At 51.1% G+C, this 14979-nt stretch overlaps 1 protein-coding gene across 5 annotated transcripts in view; it reads right to left on the bottom strand.

Moving 5' to 3' along the window:
* TTLL11 (tubulin tyrosine ligase like 11) overlaps window positions 1–14979 on the bottom strand; it is a 225907-nt gene that overhangs the window by 43528 nt on the left and 167400 nt on the right. The window lies entirely within an intron of this gene.

Raw genomic sequence — 14979 nt, 5'->3', positions numbered from 1 at the left:
TACCATTTCCATACTCAAAACCACAAATACAGGGGGAGTGTTTCACTCAACCGGAAGAAGGCAGTAAAAGATGTAGCTGGTCTAGAAGACGGAATAAAACAACGAGAAACGGTATCTTTGCGGGAGCTAATTCCAATGATTACATCGAGATCCAAGTTATCGCAAATACTGTAAAACCCTGCTTTTATTTAATGGCATTTTAATGGAACCGTCGGGTTTATTAAATAAAAGTGACTGGTAAAGAAAACATAAATCAAGCTTACTAGTCCTTTGAGGTAATTTTTTTTTTTTAATTATTGAATTTGGTATATCCTTGGCTCATTAAAATTCTGGAAAGTTTTCTCTATTATCGTTTTTCAAATAAAATGGGATTCTTTGTTATTAAAACCACCTTTCTCTATTTTGCCTGGAAATCCTATTTATCAGGGACGTACTGTGTCAAGCATTGGGCCAAGCAGCTTACTTATGCTATCTCAGCGTTCCTCATAACAGTTCTATGAAGTAGGTAGAAACTAGTGCCATTTTACAGATTAGAGACCCAAGATCCAGAGAACCAGAACACTCCCAGCATCCCAAGTCAGTAGTGGAAACAGAATTCATACTTACAACTATATCACTACATGTTCCATACTTATCTCACTAGAGAGTTTTATGCCAATTTGCTTTTTGTTTTGGCGCTAAGTTGATCTAAATCAAACCAAAGACTTTTTTCTTAGGCATATACTATATTTCCCCAGAAATTAATAAAACAGGAAGGCAGATAAAGCAACGTTAGATTCCAATTTCAGAGAAAGTACATGAATTCTCTCAGAGAAATAATTTCCATTTTTAGTTCCTCATGCCTTCAATAATTTATTTGTTCATGAACTATTTCCCAAGCATTTCCTTGTCCCAGGGGCCTCGGTGACATGGGTGAGCTGGCCGAGGTTCTTACTGGCCAGAAGTGTGTGACAGTGAGTGAGTCAGGTGAAGATGGCCAGGGGAGCATGCAGAGAAGGACCTAGGGCACATGGAAGGAGGTCGGTTTGCTGGCACCTAGTAGTAGGCATGGAGGGAAGCTGTTGTGGGTCTTACAGGACCTTGGATGTCAGACCTCTTGGATCTGGTGGTGTCGGAGATCAGAAGGGAGGGGCAAAATCAGAAGTCTGGTAAAGGTGAATGAGCCCACCAGCAGTAATCCAGGAAGGGGCGTGGGTGATGCTAGGAAGCTCCTGGAACATTCTAGGTCAATGGTTCTGAAAGCATATGGCCTGGACCAGCTGCCTCAGCACTGCCTGAGAACTTGTCAGGCATACCAATTCTTGGCCCACCCCAGGCCCACAGACTCAGACACTGAGTGGGCTGAGCACTCTGCTTAGCCGGCCCCATGGCCGACTCCGATGCAGGCTAAGGTCTAAGAATCACTGATTTGAGTGAAGGAAGTGGATATGGCAACTGCTGGATCACGGGGGACAGAAAGCGATAGAACACCCAGGATCAGGTTCCCAGGCAATCCGGGGCTTGGCAGGAGAGCCTTGGTGGGCAGTGGTGCCGCAATGGCTAAAGAAGGTAGGCAGACTCGTTTCCCTGCCACGTGGCTGACTCCTGTCCCCGCAGTCACTTGGGACTTCAAATGCACATTGTCATTCCTGAAGAAACTGCTAACCATGTACCACAGAAGTGCCTTAAATTAGCCCAGCAGCTAATTTAAAGAGCTGGAGGATGAAGTCACTAAAAATAAATTTAACCACCAAATAGCCCAGCTCTGTCTCTGGATAACTCTCAGCTATCCCACGGCCCCCATTTGCTTGCTGGTGGCGCTATGCTATTGGAAGAGAAGACAAGAGACAACAGAATGGCTAAAGCGCTTGTTTCCTGAATTGATGAAGAGAAGGACTCAGTCAGGGAACTTTGTCCCATGCTCCAGGCCCTGTAAGACCATGCCGGGTCTATTTCTCCCTGCGCGGCCCATGCAATGCGCCTCTGGCCACCGCCCCCTGCCCTGATCGCTTCCTTCCACAGCACGGTGGGACAATGACAGCAACAAACACCATGGTGATGACACTGGTGGCATTTACTATGTGCTAGGAACCGCGGTTTAAAAAAATTTAACCTTGATGAAATCCCACCAAGTAGGTGTTATTGCTACTCCCATTCTACAGTGAGGAAACTTAAGATACGAAGACACAGACTAATCCAGGATAGAAACCCAGCGAGCGGGGGCCAGAGTCCTTGCTTCTAAACAGTGCATGATGCTTCCTCCGTGCCCGAGGACTTAGCAGGCACTGAGCACCAAGAGTCAGGCAGGATACCTGCAGCATCTCCTTCGAGCCCTGGCCATGACCCTATGACTTACAGACTGTAAGTGATGAAAAAAATTAACTTCAGAGAAGTTAACCTACCTTCCAAAGGCCACTCAGCTATTACAGGGCTACAGGTGAGGATTTGCCCCTGGACCCACTTGAGTTCAAAGCCTGGGTGCTTTCCCCTCCATCAGGCTACAACTCACTGTGGTTAAGCACCTTCTCTAAATGCATTTTTACCTCCGACTGGAGAGAAGTCTCTTACTTCTGATGGGACGGCACAAAACTTTGGCATTGCTTAGGATCAAAACCACAGCCTGCCCATGAAGCGTCCAGATGAATCTGCTTGGGGGAGGGCGGGGGCTTATAACTGACCTCAGTGGGGTGACCTGGGAGCAACAGCACTTACCTGGAGGGGTTGTTCCCTTTTGGTCGCCAAATCACTCAATCCCTATTTTACCATCACAGCCTCCCACGAGTCACAGAAGCACCGTGTTTGTCACGGGTATGAATTAACAAGGGCCCAGCGGCCACAGCAGCAGACTGGGTCTCAGTCCCTGCTGGGGACGAGCTCCCTGAGCCACCAGGCGGGAGCGGGGGTGGGGGTGCTGCAGGACCATCTTCCTGCTAAGGCGATGAGTTAACAAAAGGACACACATGAGGATTTCCTCCGGTGCCCCCATTCCCACAGACCCAGAACTCCTGCTATTTCAGCGCTGGAAGGGCCTTCAAGGGTCATGGGGCTCAGCCCTCTCATTTTCTGGATGAGGGAACTGACAGCTCATTTTACAAAGACATCGCAAGATGCTTCTTTTCGAACACAGCTCTCTCTGCTCGGCCCCTGCGCACAGAGCCCGCGTCTTGCCATCGTCCTTGCTCTCTTTGTCTTGGGCAGTTAGAGTAAATGAAGCGCACCGTCACGTGGGTGGGGGGCGCGGGCCGGCTGCCCAGCCGCTCCTCCCCACGGAGCACCAGCCGGGTGGTCCCCTGGAACCCCAGCTCTGCACCCTCAAGCAGGGTGACCCGGGCAAGTCATCCAGCCCCAAAGCTTCAGTTTCCTCTTACCAAAAATGGGGAAAACAACGGGGCCTAACCTACAGGGCTGATGTGATTACAGGGAAAGTGCCTGCATCCGGCTTGGCACGGGGCTTCGATACCTGTTAGCTTCTGGGATTCGAATCACCAACGTCTTTTTCTCCTGTATGCCATCATCTCAAGAGGCTCACTGTCTAGTCACCATCAATGGGAGACATCTGCGTACCCCTCTGGGAACCCCAGAGACCATGGGGTTTCTGTAACCACTCTCTGACATTCTGCTCTACCGGCAACCCCTCACGTAACTAGACCCTGGACCGCCCTCCCGCTCCCCTGTCTGGGGAGGCTCGCCGCAAGCTGGCCAGGTCACCCTGCACCTGTCTCTTGTCCCACCTGAAATAAATCCCCCAGATGAGTCCTCTTCTCAGACCTCACTGGATACCTGCCCCTTACCTGAGGATTACTGATGTCGCAAAAAATATTTGTTGCTTCCCACGTAAAGAAAGAATTAAACTGTGGAATGCGAAGGGGCACTGGGGGAGGGTCTTCTCACCCCATTTTTCTTTTGCAATATACAGGGAAGTTGAGGCAGACCCTTGCTTGAGGTGAGGCATCAAGTAAGAGGTGGTGGCAAGGGCAGACAGACCCAGTTCTCCTGACTTCCCGCCCAAAACAAAGAACACCACCCCTAAAGCTGAACCGCCAGAGTGGCCAAAATTCTGAACCTGAATGAAAAGCTTCAGACTCTCGAGGCCCTTCTGGGGGGCAGGGAGGGGGAGGGAGAATTGTTTTTGCCCAAAGGGCTGAGGAGTCCCTGCTCTAACCCCACCAGGGGGTTGGTGGCTGTCTTTCTACAGAAGATTGGGCCGGTGTTTAGCTTTGCACCAGGACCCGGAGTTGGGTTCTTCCTTCTGTGCCTGGCCTGCACCGGCTGCCGAGGCACCCTCCATGGGGCTCACCTCATGAGCAGAGCCCTTGGGGCTGCTGGCCGGCCTTGCCTTCCAAACTCCACATTCCTTCCTCTCTGTGTAAATGTGCCTTCCCCAATTATCCATGGGAAAAACACTCACCCTTCAAATCTTGGACTTTGTAGCATTTTTCCCAGAAAACTCTCCACAGGCTTTGGAGCTAGAATGAGCCATTCCTTTCTCTAAAACCTTTCAGATTTGTACATTGTCATCATCCTCATCACGAGAGGTACAGGGAACTGCATCTCTCTCCGGCCCAAAGCGGAGCCCGCGGTCTGTGTTCTAACACGGGCTCTGGCACACAGGAGGTGCTCAGGACATCCAACAGGGAATACAGATGGGCATTGTTCCCCTGAGTTCTCACAACAATCTAATCAATCACTCGGGTTTACTTCCGAGGATGCTGAAGCTTTGAGAGGTTAAGTCAGCTGCTGGGGTGAGGAGGCTGGCACCAGAGTCCTGTGGCCGGGACACTGCCACACCCTCCACTTCCGGTTGCCAGAATGCGTTCTCCTTTCTCTTTGTCCCTCCCAGTGATGGGAAGATCCTGGCTGTCTTCGGGGAGAACAAAGATTTCCTAGTGGCAACGGCAAGGCACTGTCTATGTGACAATTGTAATCAGGGGTTGTATTAGCCTCTGTTTTACCACCTCCAAAATTAGCGGAAAAGGCCAACTTGAGCTTTCATTGTCTAGTTGTGCTAATGAAGGGATCCTTTTAATTACATACTCAGCGCCTCTCTGCAACACAAAGCATTTTAGTGTTTAAACACAGCTCTGCACCGAAGTACAGGCCTTTGTGAACACAGATGATAAGTGGGGAAACCATGTGGAGAAGTCATCACCGTGATTCTTTTTGGCATTCAGTTTCATCCAAATGCAGTTCGCTTTGGGGGGTAATCCTATTCTCTTTTGTATACTGTATGCCTGGTGAACCCTAACCTAGGGATTCTGTAGGCATATCCCAGGCCAAATTTTCTCCCCCCTCAAATTTTGGATGAAATCTGCTCACTTTGTGAATTTCACCTGTCCCTGATTTGCCCTTGAGGGTTCACCCCACCGAGGGGGGCCATACGGCTGTCTGGTCAACCCGCAGTGAGGGTGTTGAATACAAAACTATCTTCACTCAGGGTCCCAGGGGCTTTCTGAGGCTGTTTTCTTGTGTGTCGTTCTATATGGGATTTTCGCTAACGTGAGTGAGACCTTATGGGGCTGAAATCACAGATCTTTCTCAGGCAAGGATGCCATGACTTTGCATTTGTATTTGGTCAGGGGTAAGGGGATACCGCTTATTGAGCCCCTCTCTGGGCCAGGAACTCTCCCATATATCAATTATTGTGGTTAAGCCGCAGGAGACCTGAGATGGAGATATTAACATATACTCAGGAACCTGAAGGCCTGGGTTGGAATCCAAAGCTTGGTGACTTTGGAAAAGTCTCTGAACCTGCTCGTGCCCTGCTGTCTTTGTACAATGGGGATAACAGTTCTCCCTACGTCACGGCCCCCCTGGAAAACTTAAATGGGCTCATACACACACGCAGAGCATTGAGAATGACAGCTGGTGTGCAGTAAGCACTGGGTTAAGTGTTGGCTGTTCATCCAATGAAGCTAAGCTCGGGTTAAATGACGTCATTGAGGTCACGTGGCTCCTGGAGTGAATCTTCGGGCTCTGCCTCTCAAGACCTCATTCTTTCCAGGCTTCCACTGAGCTTCGGCCATGCAGACGGGATTCTGGGCCGGCGCTCTGCTAGGACACTGCAATCTGAACCCAGCAGGGCATGGCCTAGAGAAGGTCCCTTGGCGTGCTTGTCGCCCTCCTGACCTCGGAGTGAGCACACTTCTCTGGCCTTTCTTCTTCTCCTGCCTCAGACACGCTGCTCTTCCTGGCGTTACCAAGTTTACTCCTTATTGTCCTCAACCTTCTCGGTCTTTCTCCAGTTCAGCCTCTTCATAGTGTCCAATGACACTTAACCGCTCTTTCTGGAACTCTTATTTCCTGGCTTCCATGCCTATGCGTTCTCCAGGTGTTTTCCCATTCTCTGTTTTCCCTCCTAACCTGGTAGACCGTCCTCTAAGCCTCTGTCTGTGACCTGCTTCCTGCCCTACCCAGTCTCCCTGGACCATCTCATTTACACGCGGAGATGACTCTGAGATGCGCTCACACCCCAGCAGCTTCTGCAGGCCCCCGAGCCTGGATGCGTGTGCCCTGCTCCCCCGGCACCATCGGGCAGGCTCCAGTCCTACACACCCCACAAAAGCCGCCTCTTCAAATGCCAGCCCGCCCACGGATCTCCCCTCATCCCTCCCACCAGAAAACACGCTTCTGGATTTCCCACAGCACCTCATTTGCACCTCTCTTGTGGAATCTATCATTTTCTAAACTTATATTACGGCCGTTTAAGTCTGTGGCTTCTCTCTCCCATAGACTGAGTTTGTTGAAAATAGAATCCATTCTTCTTATAGTACTCTACCTCTAATAGGTAATGCAAAAAAAAAAGACACACTAACAGATGACTGGGGAAGAAAAGTATTCTGTAAGACAAATAACGAGAGGAAATTTGGTGTGATTCTGCCTGAAGGCAAGCAAATGGGCAGGGTGACCTCTGGGCATCATTTTCAGCTTCAGGTTTTAGAGAGTCTTTTTTTTTTTTTTTTTTTTTTTTTTTTTTTTTTTTTTTTAGGGAAATAGGGCAACAATAATAATTTCTGGCAATGAGAAGAAGCCGTCAGGCTCCACTCCCTCTAACTGTCCGGTCTTGGGGAAGTTGTGTTATCACTCAGCCTCTGTTCCTCTTCTGTCAGCTGGAGCTGGACAACAGAATCTCCCTCCCAGGGGTGTGGAGGGATTAAATGAGAGGCGGGGGTCCTGGCTGCAGCATAAGTAAGTGTGAATAAAATGTCAAAAACCAGTGACTTCCGGTCAGCTGAAACCCAACCAGGAAGACTTAACTCTCTCCTCCTGCCCATAGCACTCTTTCCCTCCAAGAGTTTTGGTCTTAACAGAAAGAGATTTTTTTTTTTTAAATTTAGCTAATAAATTAGGCATATGCATATTAGCAACCAGGTCCAGAGAGAAAGCCTAACTTTTTTCTCCCTGCCATTTGAATTCCCCTAACATAGAGTTGTTGTCAAAATCCATTAAAGTATTAATTTCTCTTGTCACTGCACAATTCCCCAAGCAGACATCTAGACAGTGTGCAGTGAGGCTGCTCACAGAAGTACTAAATGTTCAGTTATCGTGGTACATTTCTGAGATGATGCCTCCCTGACGGCTCTGGAGAGGTTGCAGAAGTTCAAGTACAAGGTTAAGGCCAGGCGGCAGAATGGCAACAGTTTGGGGACTGCACATCAAGGCAGGCCTAGGGCTGAGCCCCAGCTCTCCACTTAGCCACTGAACAGCCTTGGGGAAGGTACTTAACCTCTCTGAGTATCAGTTTCTTCATTTGCCAAATGGTGACAATGACATGAGGCACACGGGGTTTGGGGAGAACTATGTGGAATATGAAGCGTAGAGAACCCCGTAGAATGCCCAGCATATCCCTGGCCCTCAATAGGAGACAGCTTAGACGTCTCAGAGATTTGGAGATGTGCAGACGGGGGTCTTGAGACGGTCACACCCACTCACCATCCCTTCCCAAGGGACAGCTGTGAGGGGTGGTGTTCTTTTTGTGACATCCTGGCACACAGACACTTTCTTCTTTCGCAATGGCTTCTCCAAACGCCCATTCAAATAAATTAGTAGCCTCACTTGACCAACACACAAGGCAGGAGGAAAAGGTTTCCGTGCCAACGGGAATGCGGGGGGCACCCTGTACCCCAAGAAAGAAAACAAGAGAAAGCCAATCACTTAGTTTCCCGACTACCAAGCACAGTGCGGAGCTGAAGTCAGAGCTGGCCTCTTCCTTGGTTGCCATGGCAACGTCGCTGACCTAGCGGGTCCTGCAAACACATGCGAGACAGCACGGGGCACACGTGGGAGGCGGGGTCCAGGGACGTGGGCGGTGCGCGGCAGTGCTTCGCTGCGAGAGGTGCTCTCACCTGTTTTTCTGAAACACACAAACCGCTGGCAAAAGTGCAGCCCTTGCCAGGGAACGGGGAAACTCCAGTTGCTATCGTAAAGTTCCTTTGGTGATCGTGAACGGATTAGAGCCCAGCAGAAAGGCCAGTTCAAACCTGGTGAATGAACAGTTACTGCTTCCTCAGCCGCGACGCAGGGATGGGGGAGAGGGGCCACGCACCTCTCCTGCCGGGTGGGGGCGAGGGGGCGGTCTGCTCAGCGTGCCTGAGGCGGTATCCGCTGCCTCCAGCGACTGTGTGGTTAAAACCCCAAATCTATGGAGCAATTTCCCATCCACGATCTATCATCCATGAGCCCGGGAAGGAAAAAGCAGAGCACCCATTTTACAGGTGAGAAAATGGAGTGTTGCCACCGTGAATCAAATGAGACCAGACACTTCCCTGTTCTCTTTTCTTGATTAATCTCTGTCCCCTGAGAGGCTTAATGTGTGATAGCACTTGAATTTGCCAAAAATTCAATTCTTTCCCTCACTCTTAAGCTCAAGGTCACTTTGAAAGTCACCTTCCAAGTCCAACACTTGCCAGTCAAATCCACCCAGATGTCCCTCTCGCAGTCAGGTTGAGTGTGATTTGTTCCCCAGCCCCCCACAAGCCTGCTTCGTGCTGTTCCCACCTGTGTTGTTACTGGCAACTCCATCCACCCAAGTGAGCCAAGCTCGAGACCCTGAAGTCGGCTTTGGCTTCTCGCTTGTGCTCACCCAGGTTCCCAGGGACTTATGTACTATCCCTTTTCTACTCAGAGGCTCTGATTCAAATGTCCTGGGGAGTCCTAGGAAGTGGAAGGAGGGAGCATGGTGGTTAACCACAGAGGCTGTGGGGTCAAGGCGTCTGGGATCTTGCTCACTGCATGCCTGTGGGCTAAGCACCTTCTGTGGTCTTGTCCTCACGGCTAGTGAGACTATTATCATTCTTAATATGATTCCCATTTTCCTTATGAGACATTTTCCTATGAGACACAAGTGTGGTGACATAATTTTCCCAAGGTCATCAGGATTGGCTGGATATGAGCCCTTACGCATAACCAACACGCAAAGCTCTTTCCCACTTAGCTATAGTTTTCTTAAGAGCAGGGCCCATGGGCCACATTTGTGTGTCACGGCATCTGAGGGGTGAGGACATGACTGAAGGTCTGAGCTTGGTTCTCCCTCCCATGACGACCCTTTCTCACTGTGTGACCTTGGGGAAACAACCAGAAGATAGCTAGAGGTCTATAGCTGGCGAGGTAGTGGCCCTAAGTCCCGGCACCCAGCAATGTGACTTTATTTGGAAAAGGATCTTTACAGATGCAGTCAAGTTAAGGATCTTGAGAGGAGGTTATCCTGGATTTGGAGAAGGCCCTAAATCGAGGGACAGCTATTCTCAGAAGAGAAAGGCAGGGCAAGATCTGACACAGACACACAGAGAAGGGGTTGTAGGAAGAGAAGGCAGAGATGGAGATTGAGCGCACCAGAAGCCAACCAGCGCCTGCTGCTGCCACAGGCTGGAAGGAGCAGGGAGGAATCTCCCCCAGAGCTTCCGGAGGGAGCAGGGCCTGACTGACACCGCCTGGCCTCAGAGCTGGGCGAGAATACATGTCTGCCTCTTGAATCCAAGAGGGAACTTGCTTCTGCAGCCTCAAGAGACCAGCACAAGGTCTCAGTTTCTGAAATGGGTCACCCCGCCAGTTACTGTGAGAGAATATGACTGGAAACAACTAGAAGAGTGACCTGGGCACAGGAGGCCCCCAATAAATGTTTGCTGAACCAAATTAAAATATCCTGAGAGTCACTACCCTGGAAACTTCTCTCCAGGACACACCTGGCTGACTGGTTCTGCCTAGAGCGTCAGGCTTGTAAGATGCTTAACTTCAGAACCCAGGAGCCAGAAGGAGAAGCAACAGGGATGATCTCCACTGAGCCCAGGTGTGGAGGAAAAACGGGAAGCCGGCAGAGATGTCTGTGTCCTTGTGAGGCTGGTAACTGAGTGCTGGCCTGTCTCCAGCTCTGATGAGCCTGTCACGGTGGGTTTCACAAAACATCTGTTTTGGGAACAAGCCTGTGGTTTCAGGCAAGCTCTAGAGATAATAGTATGTTTTTCCTACATACAGCCATGACATGTGCACTGAGGCTGAATATTTCTAAATGTGACCAATTTCTTAAGTGGCGGAAGCCCATCAGACTCTTCAAGAATGTTGATGGCACATGGGCAACCCCGGCCATGTCCTGGGCGGCTGCAGACATGGCTTGTAGGGAAGCGCTTTGAGGAGTAGGTGGGAGTGGTAGGCAGTGAGCTCTTAGCCACGGGGCTCTCTAAAGGTTGTCTTAATTCTGCAAGGGAGTTGGGTCCCTCGGCTTTATGTATATGGAGGCAGCAGTGGTTGAATGGTAACCTGTGATTTTTCTTCCCCACGTTCATGGGCTTGGGTTGCTGCTGAGTATTTGACGAGGAAACGCTATGCCAGTGCACATACCAATGATCCCCAGGACGCGAATGCAGCTTTGCTGGATTTGACTCAATTCTGGCCCAAGATAAGCAAGCACGGGTGCGGCATCCCGTGTGAAATGAGCAGACCGTGCCTTGGCATGAGATAGACAGAGCACCAGAAGGCAGACCAGCAATCAGGAAGATGCCAGAACCCTTTCCCAGTCATCCCACAGGTGCTGGGGGAAGGAGGCATGCCCACAAAGCAAACTCCGCCCCATTCTCCATGGAATTTGATGTGAGGAGAGGGGCTTCCACCCCTTGGGCAGGTAAAGGAAGGCCAGAAGGCACCTGTCCTCACGGGCCATCTCCTCTTAACCTGGCTGATGTGCTCCTGGGGAGTCAGGGCAGAAGGGCTTGGGGGCGCCCAGGAAGTCCCAGCCCACACTGGGTGCCTGGAGTGAGCTGTGCCCCATTCCCTTAGCTTGCTGTAGCCTTGGCCTCCAGAACTGACTCTGGGTCTCTGCATTCCAGACTCTGCCCAGCCCCAGCAGCCTCCCCATTCTTACCCTTCTGCAGCTGGAGTCCCAGCATGCCATGGGGCCAAGTCCCTCCTGGCTGACTGCTAAGCCCCCAAGGCCAGGTCCGCAGAGCACAGAAAGCAGTGATCTGGCCACCTTTCCCAGAACACCCTATGCCCTGCAGACCGCTTCCAGAGTGAGCCACGGGGCCAAGGAGTCAATGCATTTAGAAAGGAAAGAGCTTTAAGTCATAGAGACTGGTGGTCGTCATTCTGTATGTAGACAAGGACTGAGCTCTGGAGACAGGGAGCAGTTTGTCCAAGGTTTCCTGGCACTCGGGCTTTATGGGTCAGGAAGAATACAGGTTTCCCATCTCCCGGCGCACTTTGCTGGAATAATATCCTTGGCTAATATCAATCAGCTCTGGGCAGACAGCGCCCTATCTGGCTCATGTCTGACTCTCGGGCAGCGGCTTGGGGCCAGGCCCAAGCAGGAGCTCAGGAACTATTATTTAGACTCAGTTGAATGGATCTCCTTTGTAAAACAAATCAGACGGTGGACCTGTTCCTGAAGCCAACACAAAGGTGTCATTTCAGGACTCCACAAACACCTCAACTCCCAGAAGGGAGAGGCTGTGTCCGCCTACAAAATGGTGTGGAAGTGGGGAAGGATGTTGAATTGACTTGTCATGTCATTGTGTTAATTTTTTCCTTGTCTAACTATGATCCTGTGTCCTTACGGGAACAGCAGCCCTTTATCAGAGGCCGTGGTGTCCAGGCGCTGCCCTGGGGACCTCGATCCAAGGTCGTATTTAGTCTCACCCTCACCCCTGCCCGGTAGAACATATCAGGCCTTCTTTATAAGTGGAAACGGAGGCTCACGAAGATAAGCGCCGTGCCAAGGTCACACAGCTCACGGAGCGGGAGCGCGGATTCTAGCTAGGTCTGTGCTGTTTTACCAAAGTCAGGCATTCTGACATAAGGAAAGCAACACAACGCAAGGAGATAGGATCTCACCGAGGCGAGTGTGCGATCGCACAAAAATTCTTTCAGCAACTCCAGGAAGTGTCGTCTCCGCCTCCCAGGGGAGGAAAGATAGATCTAGAGAGGCCAAGTCGCTTACCAGGTGATCCGGGACAGTCTAGAACCAGGGAAGAGAGCGAGAGGCAGGGGTGCAAGGGGGCCCCAGAGCTGGGCTGGACTTGCTGGTCGCCCCACTTTAGGTAAATGACCTGACACAGATTCTTAAAGTTTCTTAAAGTACAGGTAACATGAAATGTATCGTTCTCACCATTGTTAAGGTACAGTTCAGTGCTATTGAGTACTTTTATACTGTTGTGCGACCACAACCACAATCCACGTTCCCGGACTTACACTCTGCGTGTTACACACTAACTCCCATTTCCTGCCTCCCTGGCCCCCGGCAGCCTCCATGCTACTCCCCGGCTCTATGAACCTGACACTCTAGAAAGCTCATGTCAGTGGAAGCATACAGTGTTTGTCCTTTTGTGTCTGGCTTATTTCACCCGGCACAATGTCCTCCAAGTTCATCCATGCTGTAGCAGGTCTCAGACCTCCTTTTTAAAGGCTGAATAATACTCCACTGGGGGACTGTACCACGTCTCATCTGGGCCTTCTTTCCTCCACGACGGTCACGTGGGCTGCCGCCACCTGCTGGGTGTTGTGAGCAGTGCAGTAGGCAAAATACTTGGAAGCACATCCATTTCTGTCACAAACCTGACCTTGGGCTTAGTTCCCCAGCTCAGGAAAGAGATATAGCACCCACAGTGCTTGAGCAAGAGACGGGAGAGGAAGGTAAACCCCAAACCCCACGAGTAGCCTAGTGTCATTCCTCTGTCACCTTGCATCACCCACTTCTCTCCATTGCCACCGCCGCTCCCCGGATTCCAAGCTGCCACCACCTGTCACTTCAATGGTGGGTCACTTGAATCCCAACTGCCTCATCACCAGTCTCCTTGCTTCCAGCTTCCCCTCCCAACACGTCTTCCATGTCCTAACCACATGGCAGATCTGCCCATGTCACCTCGTGCCCCTCAACCTGTCCCCGTGTCTCGCCCTTACTTCCTTCAAGTCCTTGTGGAAACGTCCCCTTCTCTGGCAGGTCTCCCTCGGCCACGCTGCCTAAAGCTGTGACACCCGCTCCTCCCCAGCCCACGAGGGCCTGCCTCATCCCATTCTATCTGCCCCCAGCACTCCCGCCATTTCTCAGAGCGTAGATTTTACTCATTTGCTTTGTTGCTGTCCATCTCCTGCTCTCACCCCCACCCCCCCAATAAAGAATGTCAGGTTCACCAAGGCAGCGATCGGTGATGGTTTTGTTCACTACTGACTCCTCGTCCTGGCGCACAGTAGGCCCTCACTAAACACTGGCCAGGTGCGTGAACACATGAATGAATGACTCCCCTCTGCCTGCAGGGTCCCTGGCCGGGTCCGGTCCTTTCATGTGCTGGCTGTGTCCCCTCCAGCCCTGCCCTTCCACAACTCCATGTAAACCCAGGGACTGCCAGACCACAAAGCTCACCAGGTCCTCCCCTCGGATAGTAGCGCTGGGCCTTTGCACATGCCGTTGCCTCTGCCTGGAATGTCATTGCTTCCACCTCACCTTCATGACACCCTACTTTTACCTCTTTTTTGAAGACTGTTTCACACTACACAACAATTACCCCTTTACTTGTCTATAATTTCTAAACTGCTGGCTCTGTGAAGGTGGGATCATCTCGCTCTCTCTCCAGTTCTTGGGGCCATGCACTGACACTACGGTTGAGGCACAGAAAATGTCAAGGGAAAAAAGGGAGCCAGGCTCCTATGTCTCAGCTGCCACTCCTGCAGGGTACCCAACAATAGACATGATGCGCAGTACACATAGCTTCTGCCACCGTGCCTGGCACACGGCGGCACGGCACACCCAACACAGACACAACGGAGGGCTCACACACACCTGTGGAGGACCTGCTGTTTCCATTGTTCTCGAAGCCACCAACTGCCATCCTGCCGTCATCTGTCACCTCTGGGGGCCACACTGGTTAAGTGTTGGCCCCAGAGAGAATTCCTGTCCTTTCCCGTCCTAGGCGTCACATTTTGGCAGCTCACCTGCCGAGCAAAGAAAACCTCCAAATCCAGTTTCTTCTCAGAACCAACGGTGTTTATCACCAGCATGTCACGGAATTGAGAACATCCAGGGATTTCGGGGAGCAGTGGCGCGGATCTCTCATTTTCCATCTCAGACACGGGTTCAGAGCGGCAGACGGACTTCCTCATGGTCATGGAGCTAGTTAGAGACCTCACTTTCTCTTTCCTTAGAAGAAGTTTAATTCTATCTGGTTCACCCTATGGGGCCCTAAGGTGTCTGGTAGGTTAGTCTAAAAGCCTCACTTGGGCTACCTTCTGACCAGTTTTCTCACTATGCCATCAGCAGAGAGGTGGACACGTTTCACTTCAGGGCTTGCTAACTAACAGCGTCAAGTTGGATTTACATGCTGCGAAACTCTCTTCCCAGGGACCTTGTCTGCGATTCAAACAAAAGAAATAGACGAGACTCTTAACCCTCTCACTTGAGACAATTGACCTGCCATCAATAAAGCAATGGCAGTGTCCCACCCTGGCCACAGCCGCTGTCCTTGGACGAGCCCCTCCATGGAGAACACCTCTGCCTGACTGGATGTGAGCTCCCCTCTGCCG

Source organism: Mustela lutreola, chromosome 12, assembly GCF_030435805.1.
Source record: "Mustela lutreola isolate mMusLut2 chromosome 12, mMusLut2.pri, whole genome shotgun sequence".
Classification (NCBI taxonomy): Eukaryota; Metazoa; Chordata; class Mammalia; order Carnivora; family Mustelidae; genus Mustela; species Mustela lutreola.
Note: the sequence above shows the minus strand (reverse complement) of the source record. Positions and strands in the feature narration are given on the sequence as shown.